Source organism: Chinchilla lanigera, unplaced genomic scaffold, assembly GCF_000276665.1.
Source record: "Chinchilla lanigera isolate Chin_1 unplaced genomic scaffold, ChiLan1.0 scaffold00047, whole genome shotgun sequence".
In the NCBI taxonomy this organism is placed as follows: Eukaryota; Metazoa; Chordata; class Mammalia; order Rodentia; family Chinchillidae; genus Chinchilla; species Chinchilla lanigera.
Genome location: NW_004955448.1, coordinates 18,235,236 through 18,255,814, shown reverse-complemented (window position 1 = coordinate 18,255,814; position 20,579 = coordinate 18,235,236).

Sequence of the window (20,579 nt, the reverse complement as noted above, 5' to 3'; positions counted from 1 at the left end):
GCAGCTTTACTTCTATTTCACAGATGAAGAAACTGGAGATCAAGAGGTTTAAGAATCTTGCTCAGAGTAACTCAGATGGAAATTGGATGCTGAGGATCCAGGAAGGTCCACAATGAGCAACTCAGACCTCTTGGTTCAGGTACAGCTGAAGGAAACCAAGAAGAAATGTTCCAAAACTGAAGAAATACATACCCAGGAAGAGTGAAGCTACTGGAGATGCAAATATCTGCAGGAGGCATTTAGGCTTCTAAGTGTTGGTTGTGAGCCTTTAAATTGTGGGTACTGGGTATTTTGTTCAAGCGGCAAGCAAGAAGCTTAAGATAGTACTAAATGTATAGATTATTTTTTCTAAGATCTTTGGCTTTGTAAGTGCAGCAATTATATTTACTTTAACAATGTTGTATCCTCAGTGACTGCTACCTAGTATGATAAGTGGTGATTATCCCATATATTTTTATTACATCAATGAGTGAACCAATAAATTATCTGAAAGGACATATAGCAAATCATTATTTATGGTTACTTCTAAAAAGTAGAAAGGGAAACTTTTTATATTGTACATTTTTCATGATTTTAATATTTTCAATAAGAATGAATTATTTTTGTCCTTTTTAAATAACACATTCTTCTTTTTATGAGCATAATTCCTGATTTAAAATAATTCTGTTTAAGAATTCATCCTAAGTAATTTTTTTAAAAATTACACATTAGGATTTTCATACAGAGACATTCATTAAAATGTTGACAATAAGAAGTTACAAAAAGAGACTGAATAAAATAAACTATGCTGCCTGCATGCTTTTGTTCAAGCACATCTCAATATATCATTTACTGAAAAATCAGGTTACAAATGTCTGAAGCTATATACTACAACCTTTTCCTAGTTGGTGGTATTATGGATGAGTTTTGTTTGGTTTATTTTTGTTACTTATTTATATTTTTACTATTACTTAAAAGGAAACACATGTTATATTATTATAAAAGCCCATAAAGTGGTTTTTTTTACACTAAGTAAACAGTGCAGAAGACAAAAGAAGGAACTTTGCTAAGTATCTTCTGATCATCGCCTTTGAGACTGAGTGAGCCCAGTTTGCCCACACTGCTGGTGCCAGGAAGACAAGAGTGGGGGAGGAGAGCCTGGACGAAGATCTAAGATCACACAGCTAATTCAGAATTAAGACACAAGTTTCTTCTTTCTGCACCAATGCTGTGAGACGTAAGACCTGAGCAGGGCAGAGGAAAAGACTGGGATAGAGGCCAATGGCTTCTAAAATGAGTTGAAAGGTAGAACGTCTCTGTGTGCAAACTGACTATGCCACAGATAGTGAGTCCACGGAAAGAACAAAGGCATTTCTGGGACGGGATGGGTCTGAATGCTTTGGTCACCCACTTGAGTGACTGGTGTCTTTTTGGACTTTACTTGACCAGGTGTTACCAGTTGCAGTATAATTTGAAGTTATTGCTTGTTCCTTAAGGGGACATGTAGGTCTGGTCATTGTATTTTTAAACTGAGGCCTGGTATCCTTCAGCTGCACCTCCAGCCGCAGTTCTGATGTCTTTATTTTTCTGATGATTTCCTTAAGAGCTCAGTCCCTCTCTGAGTATACCTTAACTTCTATCTAACTTAGTTGCCTGTTATGACTTGCGTCTCTGTGTCTCTCAAAGCCTCGTGTGGTCATCAGTGGGACTTTTTCAGAGGTAGCTGGATCTAGAGCATGTAATGGTGGAATTGATTCATGCTCCAGTACTTGCATCTAGGGCATTAGGGTTAAGGGTGTGAATGTTACTCTCTGTGCACAGCCTGGATAAGATATAAGGGGTAGAAAGAGCTGTGGTTGTCCCTTGTTGCTTTGCTACCTTCTGTCCACCTTGACTGTCTTTCCTTTGCAATGCCTGTGTTCCTTGCCGCCCTGCCTTGGAACCAACCAATTATGGACTGAAACCTCTACAAACTGTGAGCTAAATAAACCTTTCTTCTTTTAACTTGTGGGTGTTATATTTTGTCTCAGAAATGAGAAAAGTAACTAAAACAGCTGCCTATAATAGAATCAAACTTACAGCGCTGACAGGAGTCCAATCATGACCTCTCCCCTCCGATAATCCTCCTACCACTGCTAAAGTCACAGTGATCTGGGACATTCATATTTTCTTCACTTCAAATAACAATGTGTTATTCTAAGAGGGCTGATAAATGTTATCTTAGTAAGCATTATTATTAATTAGTGAATCCTATCTTTTTGTTCTGTGAGGCTAAATGAAGAAATATTTTTTGAAGAGATCAAAGAAGGATAAAGGGTAAAGGGACTGAGTCACGCAGAGTTGAGTCACTCGGAATGAACAGAGCTGAGGTGTGTGAATCAGGCACCAGCAGAACAGTCTGAGCTTTCTCTTTTCCTGGGTTGGTAAATATTACCATAAGAAGGAGAGACTTATGCAGATTTTTGTTTTACATAAGGACCAGTTCTATCATCACTTGCTAAAGATGAAAATAAGGACTAAGGCATTTAGTGTGACACAATAAAAGACAACAGCAAAAGGATAAATGTGGAAATCCTAGGAAAGGATTTTTGATAAGTGAACCTACTGGTGTAATGTAAATTAGAAGGTTTAATTAGGTACAGGTCTGTAAACCTCTTCTCCAAGAAACCCACACAGATTAAAATGTAGTGATCTAAATGAGATGCATGTCAGTAGTCTCAGATACTTGGGTGGCTAAATCATGAGTATCTCTTAAGTCCAGAAGTCTGAGATCAACCTAGGCAACATAAAAAGACTCTATCCAAAATATAGTGATCTTTACCATTTAATTTCTTTACAGAGAAAGAAATATGGTTTTTACTGAAATGTACTACCCTGTCAGTATCACTAATTAGTAGTCACTGCCATTTAAATGGGTAAATTGGTGTTATCATAGTTATTGTTCTTTGTTGTACTTAAACACTGCAGTTTCCAGCCTTTTGGTTTCCTAAGTCTAATATATCTTGTAAAATTAACTAAAAAGTAGTTCCTGGGTATTCCAGTTTTTCCTAAAGTACTACCCAAAGGTACAAATAATTAAAGAATGTTTGGGAAGTGGGAAAAACTGTTCCAATGGGAAGGAAAACAAGGGAAGGGGGGTGAAGGGTAGGAAGAGAAAAGAAAAACAGAGAATAGAAGAAAAAAATAGAACATTTGCAAATACGGGAAGAAGGGTTGGAGGGAGGAGAGGTGGTTGGAGAAAAAAGAATTTATAGTTACAAATTTCCTACTGTGAATATGATTGTTATGTATTTCTAAAATGTACCAATAAAATTAATTTTAAAAATTAAAAATTAATGTTTAAAGCACATGGAGTTTCTCCCATTATTGTTCGTTCCCAGAAGTGATTTAGGATTACTGTATATGGAACAGAAACATGAGAAAGGAACAAACTAGAGTCAAAGAAATCTGGAACCTTAACCTTTGCCATAAACTAGCTGTGTGAACTCATGCAAGACTAGTGATTCTGAAATTATATTTATTTATATTTCACCATAACTTTTGCCATAAATGAATTGTTTAGTTAGCATTTCTTTGATTTGTTTCTTTTACTCTCTGATATTTGTAGTTTATAAGAACATGTAAATAGACATTCAAATACCATAAATCACTTAATCATGAATATGTGCACAATGAAAAATTACGGTATTAGATTCTAGCTAGATAATTGTCATCAATATCTTTGCTCTCTGGGCATATTGAAAAGTGCACTCTCATGCTGCGTAGATCTGGATAGGTCATCCTGTGAAATGGACCGTAAGGAGAAGTGACGGAGAGCTTGTGAGCCAGATAGTTTAATCAGCAGGGCACGATTCTTTTTATTCCCTTTCTTGGACATAAGAAAGAAGAAAGCTGCAGGTTTTAGATGACAGAGCTGTAAGAGGGTGGAGCCTCAGGCTTGACCCTTGAGTCACAGAGCGCACCCCTGCTTTCATCCTGGAAACCAACCCAAACAGGACACACACTGCGAATAAGAAATACACGTTTGGTCAGGTCGGTCCCTGCAGTCACGAGTGTTCTTTGCCCACAGCAAGACCTTATCAACCCTCATTAATACAACACTTCTGTCTGCTTGTGACTGTGGCTCTTGCTCTATTTTCTTTTTGTTTACAAAAGGGATTACCAAAAGGCGTTACAGAGTTGTTAAAGAAGTATTGAACAACTGGGACTTTCTTCTTGAATATAATAACAAATTTAATAATAATTTGAATGAAAGCAGTGTTCTTTCCTGGACTTCAAATGTATCCCTATTGCTTAAAAAACACTGAGAAAATTGTTAAACTCTTTGATCACTGGTTCCTCTATCCACAGAATGATAGAAAACTATTAGCTCTATGATGAAAACAGAAAAATATAAGAAGATGGCAGTTATTAAACACTGAATGAAAATTTCTCGTACTTTATATTTCAAAATTGCATGACGTTATACAAGATAGTATGATGATATTTTGGAAGATAAGCATTTATTTAGCACTGGTCTAGGTTCCTCAGTCATAAAAAACAAAGATAATATTTTGGTTGAGCGAGCCTGTGTTTTCATGTTGAGAACTAAGTGTCAGAAAGAAGCTCTCCATGGATGGTTGGTGTGGCGGGCAGCAGATACATGTCATGGTGTGGAAAGAGTCTCAGCCATCCTGATATCTTTGATGACAGTAGGATCAAGGAAGCCAGATATGTGGAGAACAAGTACTAGAAGAGAAGTGTCTCGTTTAGGGTATATTTTAGAGGGAGAATAAGACTGTTGATAATGATATGGACACAACTGGATTAAAAATCTCCTATTGTAGATTAGGAAGGTGCACTCCTAGATGTGCCTCCGGAGTGTTCCCAGAGATGACTGGCGTGCAGGCCAGCAGACTGAAGGGAGATTATAGACTGTGCCTTTCCATGGGCTTGTAGCCTGAAGAAGAAGGAAAGGCAAAGAAAAAGCAGCCTAGTTTTGAAAAGCTTTATTCTGCTTGATAGGGTTCGTCTTTTGCTACTGCCAGTCCCTGTAGATTTCAGACTCTTCTCAGCGTTCAAATGCAGTCTCATACCAGTGACTCTCCGGGAATCTCACAAGCCTTCAGTCTTACCCTGGCACTGCATTCTTGATGCCTCTTGTTCTGTGGCTTCTGGCTTCTTGGTCTGAGTAGCTATTAGATCCTTTGTCTGTTTAGTGTTCAGATAGCTACAATGGACTATCCCACCTCTGACTGTATATCTCTATCATCTATCTATCTATCATCTATCACCTATCTATAGATAGACATCTATCTATTATATCTACCTATCTATCTATCTATCATCTATATATAATCTTCCTTTTTTGGTTACTCTAGAGAACTTTAACCAATACAAAGACTCAATATTCAACCTTCACAACATTAAAATATTACCTAAAATGATAGTTATCACTTATTAAATCCTTACCATCTATACAGTACTGAGGATATTGATGTTCTTCCTTTTTAAAACCTCTTAATTGTGCCCAAGACAAAAGAAGTGCCATTATCCCTACCATATTATCCAGGAAACAAGCTGAAGTGGTTAGAACACCTAGGCAAGGTTACAGAGCAGATCAACAAAATGGTCTGGTGCCCACCTAGCTGTCTCCAACTCCAAAAGTTGAGCACTCAATCTGTCCTTCATTCTGATGACAACAGATGCTATTTCACCTTTCCAAGGATTAACAAACAGTTATCTTTTTCAGTGTGAGTTGTGCTGTGCTCCTTGTCTTTTAAACATTTGGAATTTGGTCATGAAGACACCCTATGATACGTCCACGGGTTTAGAATTTTGCCTGTATGTACAAAACGTTTTGCGGAGGAAAGCAAGTGTTGAGGGTCACAAGAGCAGCACAGCTATGCAGAATAGGATGGGCGCCCTTGAAGTTTGACCAATTACTCACATGTGTCTTGAACATGAAAACTATTTGTTGGTTTCCTACAATTATCCACGGAACTGTGCAAGGTTCTGGGTCACTTCATGGTAGGTTGTTGCTTTCCAAACAGAGTAATTTCTGGGTGAGTCTGTGTGAGTAGGAGGGGACGGAGGAGGAATGCAGAGGGGCACGGAAAATGATCGATGGATTACAAGTTGGGAGGTGACTTCATCAAGTTGGCTTTAAAGTGAAACAGTGAAATGTATTATATCAAGAGGAAGCACGGTGCAAAATACACGAGCTTTGACCCCCACACAGCAGGACAAGGCCCATCACATTGATAATAACTAGTGCATGATCACGGGCAAGTCATTTTTATCTTTTTAAGCCCCAGTTGCTATAGCTGTAAAATGAGGACTGTAATAACTACCTTATAGATTTGGGGAAGGTTATGCATGTCGATGCACATGGAAGTTTTGGTGCACAATCTGTGTTCATTAAATGATCAGTATTGAGTGTCACTGTAATCTTTCCTGACACTTACATGTAGTGTTGTTTTAGTTATCCTTTTTGAGTATATAGTACCTGTTCATCATAAAAATTCAAAAAATTCTGAACAGGAGTACAACAAGAAATGAGGTTTGTTCTTCACTTGTATCTGAGAAACTTGGTTCCTCGTCAGAGGTAAAAATCTTGCTATAAGATTCTTGGATTCTTTTATTTCTCCTACAAATGGTAATATGTTATCTACTCCTAGATTTTTTTTACTTAGTCTATTTTGGAGATCTCTGCATATAAATTCAGATAAAATTGCAATTCTTCCTCCTTCCCCTTATTCTTCTTCTCTTTTTCAAGTACATAATATTCCATGGTAGTGTAATTCTTTTGATCAGTGATCTGTAAATGAACATTTAGGAGTGCCTAATATTTTGATTTGGGGTACAATTTAATGAATATTATGATAAAGAGTCAGAATTCCAGAGTCAAACAGTATGGGCAATAGATTCCTCCCTAAATAAATATGGTCACCAATTTGTGTTCCTGCCATCAGCATATGCTTCCATATGTCAGAAAATTTAATTTTGTTTTCATAAGTCTTTGACAATCTAAGATGACATAACACAGTCCATTTCTTTTATTATGAGTGAGGTCTATGGACTTCTTAACATGTTTACAGACCCATAGTGTTCCATTTTGTTTTGTTTGTATAAAGCATCTGTTCACTTTTCTCTTTCTATCCTGTTCTTGTTTTATGTTTTTGATTTTGTATTCCAAGGTGCTTTTTACTTAAATAGACATTTTTGTATTTTAAACAGAAAAGAACAAATACAAATTTACACATACAAAGACATAAACAGAACAACATAAAACAATATAGAATTTCAAACAAAGTGGTAGGAAATGGACAACAGTTATTGTATTACATATTATCTTCAAATTGGTTACAAGCAGATATAGGCACGTTATTGGTGATTCCAATTTTTATTTCTAGCTTACCTTTTGCCAGTTTTCGTTTTCTCCACTGCAGAGATTGATTATGTTCCACTTGAACACATCAGTCTTGTCTTTTCAGGTATGCTCATATAGAAATGGAAATGCTACACACTGATCATTTTTAGCCATGTTTTGCTCCTTTGTTTTATTGAAAAGTATCATTTAACAGCATCATTTAACAATAACTGATCTTTCCACCATGGTTTGAAATGGCCTCTTTTCATAGATTTTGCATGTGAATTTTGGTTTGTTTTGTTGGCTTTCTGTCTTTCCATTGGTCAGTCTATCCGTTTACCATTGGTTTGATGATAGCTGGGAGTTGTTCTGTACATAGATCATTTTTCCAATTTGTAAGGCTAATGATCTTCTTTTACCCTTTCCTGACCCGAGCTTATTCAGTACACAGCTTGCACAGCAATTGGGCAAATGTTCTCCAAATATTTAACTTTTTCATAAATGAAATTTTAGAATCATCCATATAGTTAAAAAGTCTTGTTTTATTTTTTCAATTGGGAACCATTAAATTCACAAATTCATTTCAGGAAACTTGATATCATCTTATTCCATACCAAAAATTAAAATCAATTTCAGGTGAACTTTACTTACAAGTAAATTCTAAACAGCAAAAAATGAGCTCACATATGATTAAGATATCTTTATGATTTTATTGTACAAAATTTTTCTTGAATGGGATGCAAAAAGTTCAAACAATAAGTTAATTGGTTGAATATTTTTAGTTCAGAACATATAATCAACTTCTGCTAATTGATCAGAAAAAGATTATCTCACTAGAAAATTAAACAACAAACTTAGACACTTCAACAGAGGATATTTGTGTGTTAAACTTTGTCAATAATCAGTGCATATCAAGTGAATCCACGGTAGTGTACCCTTCATAAACACTGGATATAGACAAATTAAAAGACTGATAAACCAAGTGCTGATATGGTGTGTAGCCATTATAACTTTCAAACTATAAATATAAACTGGTACGATCATATGGGAAAGTGGTTTGAACATTATTGAAAATTATTATGTTCTATGTCATATGATACAACTATTTAACAGAAAGTGTGCATATATTCATAGTAATTCATGAACAAAGATATTTATTGCAACATTATCCATAATAACTCTAAACTGTAAATAATCCAAGTATACAATAGAATGCAATAGGATATATAAATAAAATGATTATGGGAACTGTATACAACAAAATACTAAGTAGTTTTAGAAATTAATGACTGCAGATGCATGCAACAGTATGAGTGAATTTCACAAACACATTTTAAAGAATAATAATTTGGATGTGAAAAGTGTGCTATTATTTAACTTATGCGAGGTTAAAAATAGGTAGCTTTAGATACTCTTCTCATACTCCTGTGATAAAACAAGCATTTATCTTTCCTACACAATTCTCCCATACTTCTTTTTTCTCCCCAACATGACTGTATAACAATTAAAACTTAAATAAATTATTAAGCAATTAAAATGGAATGTTTAAAATTATGATAATGAAAATATCTTGCATGTTATTATATAAATATGAGTTGTAGCTTATCAGTGTGTTACATTTTATTTATTAACTGTTGTTTGCCTAAGAATCTCTAAATCATATCTAAACTTCTCTGATCTACCTTTACCATTCATCCCACTAAAATCAATATATACATTTTATACATTTCCTCTGACTTGTTTTTCAGAGGCATTATACAGAATCATTCAACTATGGTCTGCAAATTTAAGATTTCCAGATGGCTGTATGAGTGCATAACCTCAACTCATGTCTCGGTTAAACTGCCGTACACTTTTTCTATCTGTTTGCTCTCAGTATCATCTGATGGAAACACTTGTGTCTACCTCATCCATCACATGGGATCTTTTATGGACACCCATCAGTTTCTCATGAAGTTTTCTTGCATTTTCCAGTGACTTATTTATTTATTTTTGTTTACTGGCTGAGTATGTTGTTTGCTATCTATTACCTGGCTGGTCAAATAAACTTCTGCCTGGATTCCTTGGGTCCAGTTTGTTCACATTCCTAAGTCCTTCACATCATTAACAGTTTTATTTTTCAAATCACACTCCTGATAATATTGTGCTACTGGTAAAAATATTTCAATATTATATTTTCAAGATATTTATAAAATATTATGTTGAAAATCAATGAGATAACATGGAAAAATTCTTATGATACAATGTTAAAGTAAAATTTTGAAAACAGAACTGTCTTATAAGTTATTAATACAATATTTATGGGAAAAAATTCATAACAAATAATATAAGAAAAACAGTAGTTAATACATTGTGTATCATTATCTTCAAAGTAGTTACTCAGAGTCAAACATATGGGCATAAAAATTCTCCAGATGATATTGGCACAAACCGTTGTTTTTGATGAACTAAGAGAAACTAGCAGTATAACTAACTTGTATTTTTTTCTTTTCCTTTCCTTCCTTTTTCCCTTCCCCCACCCTACTTCTTCTTTTCTTTTGAACAATTTTCCCACTTCAAAATACCTAATGTACATTTTCGTCCTTATCTACCATTTCAGTTTCTTACACCAGAGAAGCAATATAATGTTTACATATGTGAGTCCAATTTATTTCACTTATGAGTATGGTCTCACATTGCATCCATTTATACCATGGTACAACCACTAGGGAAATCAGTATGCAGATTCCTCTAAAAACTAGGATTAGAGGTCTCACTAGACCCAATTGTTCCCCTTCTGGGTATCTTCCCAGAAGAATTAAAAACATCATGCCATAGCGATATATGTGCACCCATGTTTATAGCAGCATAATTTGTAATAGCTAAATATTGAGAACAACCCAAATGCCCATCAACAGAGGAATGATAGAAAACATGTGATCTTTTCATACAATGGAGTACTACTCAGCTATAAAGATAAAGTTTTAATATAATTTTACAAAAGTTACATGCATAAGAAGGAAATACATAAAAATGTTCATTATACATAGTGCTTGGAATAGTTGGGGTAATTTTCCTCCTACACAGAAAAACAATGCTAAGACTTTATTGACTGCTATGAAACTCTCTGTGGATATACACACAAAATTCTACCCAAGAAAATCTCAGAATGCTTTGGAGAAGCCATATAAAATGAGCCCTAAATGGTGGTGTGTAAGTAACAATGTAGAGGCAAACGATGTAGAGAAGCATACTCTGGACAAAAAACAGCTGGGGAAGATCCTAGAACGTGAGAGGAAATGTTGGATGCAGGAAACTGTAGCTTGGAGGGAGGGAGGGAGGGAGGAGGGAGGAATAGGGACAAGAAGAGGGACAAGGAGAGAGTCAGGGACAGCAAAAGGGCAAAATGCACATGCTATATGTATAGCTATATGTAGCAGATGAAGCTGGAGATGCCATGTGAACTCAGATCCCTTTAGTTATGGTAAGAGTTTAGGACTATCATATGGATGGTCACGGTGGGGCAACTAAAGAGTAAAGCAGTGCCAGAATGTGACCAGTTTTAGAATCTAGAAAGGTCACACTAAGGAAGAAGTCTGCAGTGGCTAAAACTACAGAGAATGATTAGTCTGATGGTTCTCCAAGTTTCACAGCTTTCATCTATAGCAAGAAAAAAAAAATAGCAGCTTTCAAATTGCAACTGAAAGATATATGTATTTCTGGGGCTGGGGATTTAGCTCAGCGGCAAAAAGCGCCTGCCTGGCAAGTGCAAGGTCGTGAGTTCGGTTCCCGGTACCGGAGAAAAACAAAAACAAAAACAAACAAACAAAAAGATATATGTATTTCTATCTGTATACCTGTATGCATAAGTATTTATACACATGAACATTACTTGATCAAAAATCTCAATAAACAGCTCTTGTGTCATGCACACTTCATTCCTGAATTTTCTATTCTGCTCCATTCTATTCTATTCACTTCATTTTATAAAGAGTACTGGCCCTGATCTGCTGCAAAGATCTCACAACAACCAATGGGTTTCATTGAACAGTACAGGACACACCAAATGCGAGAATTTTATAATTTTTGGGTGACATGGTGAATATGAATTTAAGCTAAATATTTCAAGAGCTGTCTAGAAGAATGGAGAAGAGGGACTGACAGGGACAGATGGGTTTTAAGAAGTGTTGTCAAGCCAAACTTGGTGGCTTATGCCTGTAATCCCAGCACTCAGGAGGCTAAGGAAGGAGGATCGCTGCGAGTTCAAGGCCAGCTGCAGCTACATAATGAATTCAAGCTCACCCTAAACTACACAGCAAGACGCTGTCTTAAAAAAACAAAACAAAAAGAGATGTCAGTAGTTAGATATGATACATAAGGGAAAGCGTATTTAAGGATATGTTTCAGATTTCTGTTTGGAGAACTAGGTAGAGGATCGTGCTGTCCATAGAACTAAGGAATACAATAGGAGAAGGGTGTGCGGAGGGGTAGAAGGCAAAAAAGAGGGCCATTTTGAGTCTGAGGTACATGTGACCCATTCCATGCTATTATGCAATGAGATGTTCAAAGGAATGTCTATAAAAAGGGAAGACTGATCTAGCTGAGATATACTGATACAAGTTATATAAATAGAAGTAATCTATAAGTGATAGGAGAGAATATTAAGTAAGAAGAAAATTAGTGCGAGGATGAAATTCTAGGAAACAATTCCACTTCAATGCCTGGTGGCAGCAAAAGAAGTCTGAATGGGCGGAGAAGGCAGCTGGTACTGGGAGACAGATGCATGGTGTGGAAGGAGGAGAGTTTTGAGGAGGGATTGGCAACAGCATCAAATGAAGAGAACCAGAAAAGGATAACTGATGACTTAGTGGCCTACTGTACCGAGGAAGTGAGGGGGCCCTGGCTTGAGGCAGCGTGCCTTCCATATTTCCATGGCCTTGGGCCTGGGGAGCAGTGGAGACAACATGCATGCATTTTATACCCCACATCTATAAACCAATAGTGATAAATTGTGTATGCTCTACCCTCCTGTCTTAGTCTGTTTTCTGTTGATAGAAGAGAGTACCACCATAGCGCCTCCCTGGCAAGAGCAAGGGCTCGAGTTCGATCCTTGGGACCAAAAAAAAAAAAAAAAAATGATCCAGAGAGTACCACCCATTAAGTCATTTACAAAGAAAAGAACTTCCTCACCATTCTGCACACCAGGCAGTCCAGCCTCAGAGGGCCAGCGTCTGATGAGAGCCTTCTTGTGTCGTTCTGTGACCTAAGGGGAAGGGAGAAAAGGAGTCCGACCAGTCCTCGCGTGAGACATTCACACTAGGAAAAACCAACTTACTCCTGAGATAATCACATAGAATTAATTAATTCTTGAGCGGAGAGATTTCAGCACCTCATGGCCTCCCATTTGGCCCTAATTGCCAATATGGTGGCTCTGGGGATTAAGTTTTCAGTACATGCTTTGTAGGGAGCATACTCAAGCCATAGTGCCATCTAATGTGACAAAAACATCTTTGTAACCACCTCGCAGGCTAGGCTTGACTTCCAAACTCATGGTTTCCTCAGAGTTCTGCTTTGGGACGTGGTAACTTGGAGAGCTCAGCTACAGTCTTCTGCAGCCTGTGGAAAGCCCTGTCTCTTTTCTTCTCGCTTTTTTTTCTTCCGTGCTACCAAGAGCCCCGCACTCACACATGCGTGTGTCTCCCCAGCCACAGAGCCACCCATGTTTTCCTCCTAACATCTGCCTCAGGCTGCTTCTGGGCCTTTTGAGTGTGTTCACTGGCAGTGCAGGATGCCACCTAGAGAGCTGACTGAAGAAGGATACTGCAGAGAAACGGACGAGCAAATCATACGTGTGTGCATATTCGGAAGGCATTTTTTCAATGTGTCTTTTCCTCAGCAGAGAAAGGAAAAAGGCTTCAGTCTCTCCATGCAAGGAGCAAAATTAGAGATGAACTTGTAGACGGAGAAGAAGTGTGGACGTGCTCACATTCCAAGTCTTCACTTCTCTGGGAACTAGGAAGCAGTCTCTGCTGATAGGGAGCAGTGAGGGTTGTGGCAGACAAGAACGATTCTGACCAACGCAGGGAGCTGCTTTTCTTAGAAAAACCTCCAACGCAGTAGCAGAAAGAGGTGCTTAGCAATGAGTAGAAGACCATCAAGTGGCCTCAGGATCAAGCTGAGCTTGGACTAAAAAAATTCCTGGTTGCTACAAACTATGACTGTGGGATTTTTCTTGGCTTAAAAGAGCAGGAGATATAACATTCACTGCATGGTAAATGTGGAATTGCACTCAAAGGTGATTTGGTGAACATTTAGTGGGTAATTACATGATTTGGGGGGATTTTCTCTCAATATCAAGTCAAAGAAAATAGAAATGGAAAAAGATTTCCTTCCACTGTCCAAACAATATCGCATATTCTAATGGACTCCCAGAGTGCATGCTTCATTTCCAAAGTTCTGGGTAAGGGAGAGATCTTTACTTCCTTTAGGAATTATTTCATAACCTTACAGTTATTGTAGCCAGAAAGCTTATTTTTCCTTCTGATATTGAGTTAAAATTATATTCTTCTTGATTTCAAACTATTATTATTATTAGTCATTTCCTCATGGTTAGCTTAGGAATCTCTATCCTTTCCTGGTATTTACACCTTCCAAATATTATGTCGACTTATCACCTGACCTGGCAATAACTATTTTAAAATATAAATTTTTGGTTTATATATAGGATGATGGTTTTATATCCTATAAACACACTATACATGAATGTCTAGGGACTTGACAAAATACACTTTTGGGTGATGAAAATATGTCGGCCATATATACCTGATATATGTAATTATGATCCTAATAATCATTCATTTTAGATTTGCCAACTTTCACATGTGGAAATGTTCAATTTGTAATGTGATTATAACACAAAAACAAAGCATGTTTGATACCTGTGGCTTGGTCTTTTCATGGTAAGTACAGAAAATTTGAAAAACCGTGTTACATTTCATATTCCTGGCCAAGTCAAACTCTGAAAGTAGCTCTATAATTCTTGGAGAATCTCTTTAAGCAGACTTGTGTCAAGGCCAATTAGAATCCAAACAGCCTTTTTCTAATTGGGGTGAGGTATGTAGTTGAATAATTCTGTCATTAAGCAAACCCCTTATAAAGGTTACAACTCCAAGGCAAACCTCAGCCCCAGGGCTGAATAAACACAGGAGGGTAGGAGTGCAGCATTCCACAACTGGCACCTTCACCCTACAATCCCTGGGGAAGAGGGTTTTAGATTTCTTTCTGTGCTATTTCCATGTACTTCTCCCTCCATCCCATGCCATTTCTCATGTGTGGTGAAGACGTTACAGAATTACAGGGGTGAAGTAACTTTCCCATTAGCTTTCGCGCTGTCAAGAAGCCATACTACTCTTCCTTTTGATTCCATCCAGTTTTGGGAGAGATCCATGTCTGCTTTGCCATTCCTGATTTATCCCAATTCTAATTGTTCTGACCTTTTCAGGTTTATCTTTCTCTTCCTCTCCTCATGCACATAGGTCCCTAACTCTCCTCATATACCCCCTATCTTTAGGGGATACTCTGCATAAATCATCTGTTATATACCTATCACTCTATCTATCATCCATCTATTTTAATCTTTGCTCATATGATTGCTTCTTGCAGTAATACTTAGTTATTTGCACTTCATAGGCTCAAGAATTTGGCTGACCTGTCTGAAAACCAAACTCTACCTGCTGGAGACCATGTGATAATGAATAAGGTATTAGATTTCGCTAAGCCTCAGCTTCCTTATCTGTGCTGGGTTTATTTAATATTAGTCTCACAGCTTATTTTGGGAGACAAAATTAAACTAATATATGTATACTAAATGACTAATAGTAGTAGTATCTAATCCTGTGGTGTTCATTGGAACCTGAGAGAAAGAAGCTGTGAAATGGAGACTTGTGTGAAGGATTTTATTGAAGTGCTCTTGGAATCAACACCCATGAAAGAGGAGGAGCTATCAACAATCATAGCAACTACCTCAGCCCGTCTTGTGATTGGCTGTCAATGAGATGGCCTTGAGGGTTGTCCCATACTGGGGCAAGGCTGACTCTGTCTCACAGCCTAACGCGGCCACTGGAGGAAGGTGGCTCTGGAAGGGAAGCAGGATCTTGAGTTAGGAGGTGCTCTCTGCCTGAAGGCAGTTTACGATAGCTGAAGGACCAAGTGACTACGGAAGAAGAAAAATATGGAGAGTGCTCCACTGATTCCATAGAGAAAAGCCTTTCTATCCCTCGTATTCTCCTCCCAGGAACAGCTCCTCCAGACTTCCGATGAACATATTTTCCTGGAAAATTTAAAAGAACATTCGCGGGATGATCTAAGCCACTGCTGATCTTGGGGTTCCCACTGACACTCACCACCTCTCATCCCTATCATCCATTCTTCATTCCCTTGGTCAGCACATATGCTGGGCTAGGTGTCTTTCTTCGTGGTGATGATCCAGACCCTTTTATCTCTTAGAGATCTGACCGCGTAGTCACCATGCTTTTTGCTGTCCATGGTGGCTTTGCTTCTTGATTTAGCAAGGGAGTATCAAAATTAGCAAGGGAATATCAGTATAATATAATATTGAGTAGCAATCAATATAATATTGATTAGCAAGGGAATATCAATATAATAATCAAAATTAGCAAGGGAATATCAAGGGAAACCCAAGTACATCACACAAATACTAAACATACTCTTTCCTGGCCCCAGTTTAGAGCAGCATGTATGCCTATTCCTCATGATCAAGACTGATCATCCTTGCTAGCGTAGTGATTTTCTTTTCTGTTTATCTCTTGTGAGGAGTTCAAGGTGGCCAGGCAGCCACTGCAGCTTGAAGCTTAATGTATTGCCGAAGGCATTTCTGACTGAGGATCCAGCCCTCTAACCACGCAGCTACAGGAAGCATAGATTCCTCTAGTTCTGTGGGAGTGATGCAGTGAGACCCATCCTGTTTCTCTTCCTTGTATGTTGGATTTGATTATCATATGTATCAACAGAGCATATTATAGTTTGTGATTTAGGTTATTGCACCATGAAGGACTGAGTTTCATCTTACTTGTTTCACCCCAAAATTAACCCTGTAACTGCACTCCTCCATCAGTCTGTCTGGGCTTCTGGGTGGACCAGTATGTAATAATTACCAGTGAATGCAGTGGCCATGCACGCACTGCCACCCCCCTTTATCTGATGAGTGTCCCTTGGACCAATATGATATTATGCAGGTTCACATGTTCGTGGTCAAATTTTGACTCTCTTAGCTAACAGTAGTGGTGTGTCTTGTAAATAAGGAAGGAAAGCCCATGCTTGGAACACATGTTCATTGCTCCAGATGAGTTGCTAGTTCCTGAATGGTAGAAGAGATCAAATATCATTACCAGCCACCAAAACTGTTCTCCTTAAAATATGATGCCACATACAGGACTCAGTTTTGACCTCTGTTTCTGGCATGTTGAACATTTGACAGTGGCAGTGGCTAGATAACTTCAGTGAGAGAGAGCTTAGGCTTTTAGTTCTGTGCAGATCCTCTATTCCTCCCATCAGACTATTTCACTTTTGCATCTCTTGTGCAATAACCAGGGTTACTGATGAACAATTTGGCTGCTATAAACTTTTTTCAGCTTTACTGACAGTCTTGCTTATTTTTCTCTCTTTGCTGAGACAAAATACCCAATACCCTGTATCATTTTTAATGTTCTTGCTTTGTTTTGTTTATGTCTGTGATGTTGATATTTTGCTATTGCTCTTTTTTTTGTTTAGTACTCTCTTTTAAAAAAAAATAATTAAAGAAGGAAAGGTTTATTTAGCTCACAGTCTGTGGAGGTCTCAGTCCATACTCAGCTGGCTCCAAGGCAGGGTGGCGTGGCAGAGGGGCAACACTTCCAGGTGGCAGAAGACAGCAAAAGCAACAAGAGTAAATGAGGGAGAAGCAAGCCTCATTTCCTCCCTTATATCTTATGAGGCTTTCCATCCTAGAGTGGGTCCTTTACATCCACACACCCCCATGCCCTCTTCTTGCACAGGCTCAGGAAATTTACAAAGTGAGGACCCTTGACCCCTGCTGAGTTGCTTAGTTAAGATTCTAAACTTCTCAAGTTGACACAGTGTATCGACCATTACACTGAGATATAATTGACAAATAAAATTATCCATATTTGAAGTGCAAAATGTGATTTGATAGAGGAATATGTTGTGAAGTAAAGACCACAATCAAATTTATTAATGTGCCATCACTTTATGCAATCAGGTACTTTGTATATACGTGTTATGGCCTAGAAACAAGCCAGAAATTGTAATCTAAGAGTTATATAATTCTCATTTGCATATTGTCTGACTCTGCATCAGATTCCCAAAGGTCTATGTCACGGTACTTTCACTGGGGCTTACTATAAAGTCTACATGCCATCCTTGCTCCCCTCATAGATGTCTCTTGTCATAGTGCCCATTAGCAGGTGGCCCAATGAGCAGCTAACATACTTTCTGGTGTAGTGTTCCCTACACTGCCCATGCAAGCCTCTGGGGACTCCCTTCTCCCTTCTAGAGATGGTATAGTGAGTTGGAATATGCTTGTCTCAGACCACTGTTCCCCAAAGATCTTCAATGTTGTGGCAGATTTCTGAGTCCTCAGTCCCAGTGTTATATCTCATACTAAGATAACCAGCATCCTTGCCACATGTTGACGTTCAGTCTAACAGCCTGTCATCAATACGGAAGACCAACACAATTTCTGAAGAATATCCTTGTGGACCAGATCTTTTGTAACATGTTATGACAGGGGATGAAAAGTTAATATAAGCCTGAGGATAATTACCCATATACTTTCTTGTCCATCCCCATTGAATGTATACTCTTCCTGATTTTCTTTTCCAATTATAGCGGAATATATCCACATGGCCAGTGGCAGCATATGATGTATCTAAGGCTTCTTAATCTGTTTGGAGAAGATACTATTCCTGGTTTAGCAGCTGTAGTTGGGACTTGGTTTACTCTTCAGTACTCCGTTGTCTTATGGCAGACTTCAGATCCGAGCCTCCATTATTCATTGAGAAAATGTAAAAACAAACATTTTAATAACATCAGATATAGTCACAGTTGCCACTTCAGTTTTATTGCTTATTAGAATAATTGCTTCCAACCTCTACAATTGTTTCAGCTTCCATTCCCCACTGTTACCGGGAGGATAGCTCTAGATAAGGTCTATCCTGGCCCATGAAGCATAGCCACTTCCAGGTGTCTCAGTGACACTGGTTACTCTCTGACTTGCAAATTCCTCATCATTTTGGGAAATTATCTTTTGGCCTCTTACAAATGAGTCTAGTGGCCTTTCCCCTAAGAAATGTATTCAGTTAACATACCCTCTTTCTCTTAACATTTTAGAAGTTACGTCTTCCTTTTCTGCCAGAAAACTTCCATAAATGAGGATCGCTTATGATGGACCATAGCTTCCGAAAGGTTTCCAATTCTATCCCAGAAGTACACAAAATTTATCTCCGAAGACCTTTTTCTGTAGCATTAAATCTTGTGTCATAGTGGAATGCTTCCATATTAATAAGCTTTTCTTTTTCCAACTTTGTATTTTACCAACCTTATTCCAGCATGCTCAGAATCCAGTCTTGTATACACTCTTCTGCTGTATTAACCAGCAAAAATTTCTCATTGTGTGAACCCAATACCTGACACCCATAATTAATTGCTACCGGTTGAGTTTTACCCCAGGGGTTCTACAGAGAGCTGCTTGAATGTTCTCATCACATGGTATCTGGCTTCACCCAAAGACAGGGAAAGTGTGATCTGAGATTCCACATGGAAGTTTTAATGTGTTAATAATGTAGCCTCAGAAGCTGCACACCAACTCTTTGGCAGTATTTTATCAAGTGTGTAGATCACGCTGGCTCAGTGTGGGAGAAGACTGCTCAAGGACTTACCACAGAAGGAAGGTAGTATCCTTGGGGACTTCTTTCAGGTGTTTGACACAGCTTTTCATCCAAGTTGCTGTGACAACCCAGTGATCACAGGTGTTCTCCTTACACACACTTGTTGAGATCCCCATTACCAAATGATTACCAAATGATTAGCAGTTTTCTAACTTCAAAAGTTAATTTTGAGACTGCATCCTTGCATTTCCTAAGAAATAGACTCTGAGGAAGAGATACACATACTAAATATTTATGGAAGGTGCTGGTAAATTTGACATTGTGCAGAGGAGGAGTACGGGAAGAAAGATTGAAAAGAGGAATAACCAAAAGTCTATACAGCTGTACAAAGACTTTAGCTGATACAAGAGAAATTCTGAGATGACCCTTTACAATTATTCTGAACTAAAGAAAGAAACCTGGAACAATAAATTTCCCCATCCAACAGTGATTGGGTAGCTGGATACCCACCTCCCACTTCCCTCTTCTGTCCTCCTTCCTCCTTCCTTCCTCCTTTCCTTCTTTCCTTCCAGTCTCTCTCTCTGCCTCTCTCCATCCATCCATGCTCTAGCTATGTTCAGAGTCTGACTGTTTTTCACTACCTTTTAATGCTGTTGTCTGAGCCACTCTCCAAGTGTGGTCAGTACTTACAGACCATAACGTCCTCCCACCTGCCCAGACCCCTCTCTGACCACGCACTTTTGGGTTACTCTTGTCAGCACATATGTCACCTTAACAGACAAGCTACATTTGCCCACCCCATCTTAAATAAATAAAAACAATAATATTTCATAATTAATAATAAAATATTAATAATAAAGGCATTAATGACAACTTTATGGTGTCATTAAATATCACTGATGACCTTTGTAAGAAGTATTTGCGGATTCTGATGAAATCAGTGCAAGAAGCTGCAGATCTCCTTTTATGTTCCGAACTGTCTTCTGTAAGTTAAATCTGGATCTAACGCAAAAGACAACGTTGCATTTCTTGAGGGCCCGATTTCCTTTTGCATTGACATCCACTTTGGAGCACACACTGTGCTATGAACTTTGTTTTGCCGAATCCATTGTTTGGCTCTGCACCAACATAAAACCCCTTAAAATGAAAACAAGAAAGATTAAAAGGGTATCACATCACTTCATTTTCCATGCCTTCTTTTCAGCCCTTGACATCTAGATTCTCGGCTCTCTCCTGACTAATCTGATGCAGGACTAGTTTGGCAGTTTATTCTCTTCATCTTCTCCTTGTCACCAGCTTTGCCATTGCTCTCCAGTTTGAATGCTGGATGTTACAGGGAATGAAGAGGGCCAGGGTCACTGAAACTG